The sequence below is a fragment of the Dermacentor albipictus genome, chromosome 4 (assembly GCF_038994185.2).
Source record: "Dermacentor albipictus isolate Rhodes 1998 colony chromosome 4, USDA_Dalb.pri_finalv2, whole genome shotgun sequence".
Lineage (NCBI taxonomy): Eukaryota > Metazoa > Arthropoda > Arachnida > Ixodida > Ixodidae > Dermacentor > Dermacentor albipictus.
In genome coordinates this window covers 94,410,001-94,416,000 of record NC_091824.1, presented here as the reverse complement: position 1 = coordinate 94,416,000, position 6,000 = coordinate 94,410,001, and positions in this window count along the sequence as shown.

Sequence of the window (6,000 nt, the reverse complement as noted above, 5' to 3'; positions counted from 1 at the left end):
TAGAAGACGCACGTCATGCTAAATAGACCGCGCGAGTGCGAAAAAAAACACCACAAACTATCGCCGAACGTACACCTGCCATGCAAAACAGAACGCTCGCCCAAGCCAGTATGCCGACTGCCCATAGATGGCGCCACTGTGTAGCAAGATTGAGCCTATGACAACGTAGACCGCAACATTTTGTGGGATATTCTGGAAGGGGAAGGCTTAGGTGACGATTGTCTACAGCTTTTGAGAGAGATTTACCTAGAAAATACCGTTTGCGTTGAATGGGAAGGGATGAGGAGCTAAGAGAAAGTTCATATCAACAAGGAACTGAGGCAGGGGTGCCCTTAATCCCCACTGCTGTTTATGATGTATATGGTGAGGATGGAGAGGGCTCTAGAAGGAAGTAATATCGGTTTTAATATCTCATACAAACAGGCGGGTGCAGTAGTAGAGCAGCAACTTCCAGGTTTATTTTATGTCGACGATATTGTGTTGTTAGCTAACAAGCAAAGCGATTTGCAACGTCTGGCTAATATCTGTGGACAGGAAGGCAACAATTTAGGTTTGAAACTTAGTGCTATAAAATCAGGTGTTATGGTATTCAATGAAAACGGTGAACAGACAGTGGCGATAAAGGGCAAGGAAATACCTCGGGTAACAGAATATAAATACCTTGGTATATGGATAAACGAAGGCAATATATATATGGAAACACAGCAAAAAAAAACAATAACAGTGAAGGGGAAGAGAAATGCAACCATAATGAAGCACAGAGCGCTATGGGGATACGATGGGTACGAGGTCCTCCGAGGTATGTGGAAAAGTGTAATGGTTGGAGGACTAACTTTTGGAAATGCGGTTGTTTGCTTTAAATCAGGGGTGCAATCAGGACTCGATGTGAACCAAAGGTCAGTGGGTCGCCTCACATCGGGCACTCACGGGAAGACTACAAATGAAGCTGTGCAGGGTGATATGGGCTGGACTAGTTTTGAAGGGAGGGAAGCTCGCAGTAAAGTTGAGTATGAAGAACGACTGAGGAATATGTAAGAAAGTAAATGGGCTGGGAGAGTGTTGAGGTATCTGTACAGGAAAAACAATGATTCACATTGGAGGAAAAAAACTAGGAAGCTTTCCAGCAAGTATGCGGCCTGTAGGGTGGGCAACACAGCAACAAAGAACGTCAAGCGGAAAGTCAGAGAGGCTGAAATAATCTCATGGATGGCGGCAATGGAAAAGAAACGTGCCATGAGTAACTACTTAAGAGGAAAAAACGAAATCAGGAAAGAAACGATTTATGATAACTCAAAGGGAAGCTCATTACCTTTCGGAGCGAGATCGGGATGCCTCATAGCACGCACGTATAAAGCGAGATAGAAGGGCGAAGAAGCATGTGCTTGCTGCAGTAAAGCTAAGGAAACTATGGAGCATGTTTTATTAGAATGTGAAGACGTCTACCCAGCGGTCCATTTAGGCGTCACTGGCCTCCTCGAAACCTTTGGGTCCAGCGAGAGCAGTGGAAAAGCAAACATGTCTGTAATAGGGATTAGTAAGAGACAATATGAGGATTGGTGGAAGAAAAGTATGGAAACGACAAAAAAAAAACGGAGACGTACGAAATCACAGTTCGCAATAAGGGATCAGAAAATGTGGTTGTGGGAATTCATAGTGTTTTTTTATTTATTGTTTAACCTATGTAGGACATTAGGCAGTATAATAGTAAGAGCTTTGTGGCGCAACCCACCTCCCCGTTCCAGAGGGACGCTCATAACATCCCTCTATCTATCCATCCATCCATGGTGGTGCCCATGAAAAAATGGTGCATAGATATATCTGAGCATAAGTTTAGTTACAACTTCAGTTACTAAAGCGTCTGGAATAATTAGAATTCATTAGAAATCACTGATTACCGCACTCCAAAGTACAGAATCGTAGACTTTAGAGATTCACCACGTGACCACGACGTCGGCGAAATTCCTGGAAACCCGGAAGTAGAAAGCGGAATAATGACGTCACCAATAACGTCACATATAAAAACAATTATGGGGTTTTACGTGCCAAAACCACTTTCTGATTATGAGGCACGCCGCAGTGGAGGACTCCGGAAATTTCGACCACCTGGGGTTCTTTAACGTGCACCTAAATCTAAGTACACGGGTGTTTTCGCATTTCGCCCCCATCGAAATGCGGCCGCCGTGGCCGGGATTCGACCCCGCGACCTCGTGCTCAGCAGCCCAACACCATAGCCACTGAGCAACCACGGCGGGTATCACATATAAGAAAGGGGCAAGATACTTAGCCGGCTAATTAATGAGAAACAGCTGCCTCCGAGTTCGGTTCGTGTATTGCGTTCGCCTAAAGTTAATCTAAACAACAACATCACCGAGGAGCGAGTGCCACTAAGAGACACCTAAGTCAAAGATTAGAATCGCCCGCCATTTTCTTTTTTTTTTTTTTTTGAACAGCATTGCTGAGTGATATAACTGGTTGTAAGGAACCGCGCATTTTACGACGCCAAGGTGCGCAACAACCTTTCTTGTACCTGTGTCTGCAATGGGGAAGAACTCGACGGTGTAAACTCGTGTGCATTTACCCCGCCCCCGCATCTAAGCAGGGCGAGGTAAATGCACACGAATTCTTCTCGTTGTTCGCGCATTTGCCCCACCTCACTCGTTATGTCGCGCTTCGCGGGCGCAAGAAACGCATTTCCCTTTTATTTCCTTCCCATGATTGACCCTAAAGTGAGTAGCCCGATTGTCCTTCGAAGCACATTGTTGAAGGGAAGTTTAACGTCACCCTCTGTTGGCACACCTTGGGCTCGCAAACGACACTGCACTGATAGCTTTCTACCTGTCTTACATTGGCACACGTGCATATCACCAGCAGTTTTCCCATGAAAAAGAACAACGGAATTATCTTCTATTTTCCATTCGGTTTAATTCTACATTCTGCATTGTTCTATGCGAGTATATTTTTTTCTCGCCTGAGTGATATCTGCCCTTTTCAGACACTTCTTCTTTTTCTTTTTTTTTTTTTTGCCACACCTGTAGCTATACGCACCGTAACTATCTGAGAGAAAGCTCCTCTCCTGTACGCACGGGGTTCTTTTCAGGAAGTCTTAATTCTTTTTCTTTTTGATTCGGTTGGCTTGCCGCGAAGCATACGTACAAAAATAACAGCAAGAGGAGACAAATAAATGCGCGTATCCCTGCTGGATGCAGGTACTGCAGCAATAAATTTGCGCACTCGTCTGCTTAGCGCTGTTCTTTTGCTTATTCCGCTTAGCGCTGTGTTGTGCAATTTCTGCTGATTGAAAATATTACGTTCTGCAATTTGCTGACTGTGCGTGCCGAGATCCTTATCTTGCTGTTTCGCTCAAATAGTATAATCTGTACAGAATGTTTTGTTGTCCGTATATAGGTGACGCCACAGTCAGCGGAGCTCCGGACTGTTCGTCCATCACTGTGCCAGTTTTGCAGCTTGTGGAACAATAACGGGAAACAAAAAAAAATATTTAGGGCCTCTGGCACTAAATCCCTTCATCTGAATCACAAATTTCAGTATAGAGACCAGAAACTCAGCATATCATTAGCCTTGTCTTTCAGTAACTCCGAAGTCACAGTACGGTGAACTGTTTTGTTTTTTGTCTTTAACAACTTTCTTCTGATGCTGTTCACGCAGTATGTTATTTTCACGATTTTACTGTACTCCGCAGATTGCAAATTGTTTTCTTTTTTTAACAATTAGCGACCTCACAAAATATGTAATCTTCTACTATTTTGCAACTTTTTATTTCATTCGATATTTGGCGTCCTCGTGTGGTCATTACGTGACGCCACGTTATTCATAACTGAGTGGCGTCGCCTGGTGTGAGAATCTGAACTACATGCAAGATGGCGGCCGTTATACTTTCAACCCAAAGCTTCATATAGGGCGTGGAAAGCTAGCAAGGTGACAACCATTTGCTTTGTGTCCTCTGTCTTTACTCAGAAGAAAGAAAGAAACTTCAACTTCAACAAAGTTCGGCTTCTAAAGCGCAGCTCTCTCTTCGCTGAAGTTCACTGACGTGACAGTGTACGTCTTGCGCTGCGAAGGCTGCGGCGGAGCGGGGTGGGCCCACAACACTCTGCCTACCGAACGTCACCGTGGCTCTCAGTTCAAATATGATTTTCGATGGTCGCGTAGACGCCATTACTTCCGATCTTGACGCCTACGACGCGACAAGCGCGATTGTCCTCAACGAGCCGCAGTTCGCTTAGTCAGCGGACTCGTCGCGGCACCTTGCGGCGGCCGCTGTAGTTACGCCACGTAGCAGAACGCAGCTACATGCAAATGTAGGGCGTATGCGCAGCGTTTGCTTTGTGCACGATAGGGCTTGATTGGCCGCTCGCGCTCATATGCTCCGGTCTGGCCGGGATACCTGGTGTGGACTAGTTTTGTCCTGCACCAGCTTGACCGACAGATAGTAGGCACATCGGACTCGCGCATTTTGAAGCACTATCAGCAGCTCAGTATGAAGCGAAGTCTGCCAAGGCGTCTAACCAGAAGCGGCCAGGAGTAAGCGCGCGCTGGCAAGCATGCGTGTAGTCTGACCGAAAGTTTCGCGTGGTTATAGGCAAGTTGAGTGCTCAAAACTTGTCGAAATTCGCGAGACCCGATGGCTAGGACACCGATAAGCCAGGTGGCCAAAATTTAAATACTACGTGGACGGCCGCGGACGAGCGTGAGCAGACGGTAGTCAGCTTCTCACGGAAATGCGTGATTATTATCGAAATTCGAAAGCAGATTTTTCGCCTACTTCAGCCTGTTTAACTGCGCCAATAAATGTACACAGTAACAGTAGGAAGAAGCGCACTGATCCAAACCAAACACCCTACTTCATTGATGTCAGCTACTGGTGAATAGCAGCCCCGAATGAGGAATCTGCCATATTACTAAGCGAAGCGCCCAGAAGAGAATGAGGAGCAGGCCCCATTTGAAAAGAGAGCGTTTGAGAGAAAGGTGACTCCGTGCTTCGCTTGCGAGATCCCCGCGCCACACATGAGTGCAACACTTGGCTGAGATGTTTGCAGCAGCATATGCTATCCACGGAATATATTTCTACAGCGAAGCTGTATATGGCTAGGGTTCTGTGTACTTTTGTTCTCCGTGAACAAAAACTATCATCGTCAATGAGTCACACCCCCGTAAGCATTCATGCTCCCGTAAGCAAGCAAAAAATTCAATGGCTCACAGCCCCGTAAGGCGGAGGCTACAAGCACTAAGCAAACTGAAGGAACAGGGCTTAAATTCTTTCTCATCACGCATACAACACACAGAACAGCGTGTCGAAAAATGGCTCATACCCCCGTGAGTAATGGCTCATACCCTCGTAAGTAAGCAAAAAATGTAGTGATTCACAGTCCCCTAAGGTTCATGGCTGCTATCTTTGCATGAATTAGCTGCGATAACGCTACCCCTGTTGTCGTTGTGGTTGATTTCAACGTGGATGTGTTGACACTAAAAAAGGAGCGGTTTACGCGTTCCGTGTTGCAGACATATCCCTTGCGATGCCACACCGATAAGGCCCAACCGACCACGCAGAGGGGTATGTGCATCGATTTACATCATCAAAGAATGGATTGCAGTTGCGAGTGAAATAATGGCCACCGATCAAGTCAATAAATGAATATGCGTACCTTTCGTAACGATGACCACCCATCAAGACAATAAATGAGTTCGTACCTTTGTTCAAAATTATGTGTCGCCTCCGTGTCGTGTGCTAAACAGCTTCGCTGATCAACCACCTTCGCAGAGTGGAATGGCTCATGATTTTTTCACGAAGGCCTAGGGGTGTTTCAGGACCACTTTATTTGCGGCTTGTAGTTTTGAGGCGACAACAACATACATCGCGACCTGTACTTAGTGTGCAGCTGCTGCGACCGGTAATCGGACCCACTACCTCGTTCTGAGTCACAGATTGTCACATCCACTGAGGGGACCACCATTGCAAACGTGTATTCTCTATACGTGAGC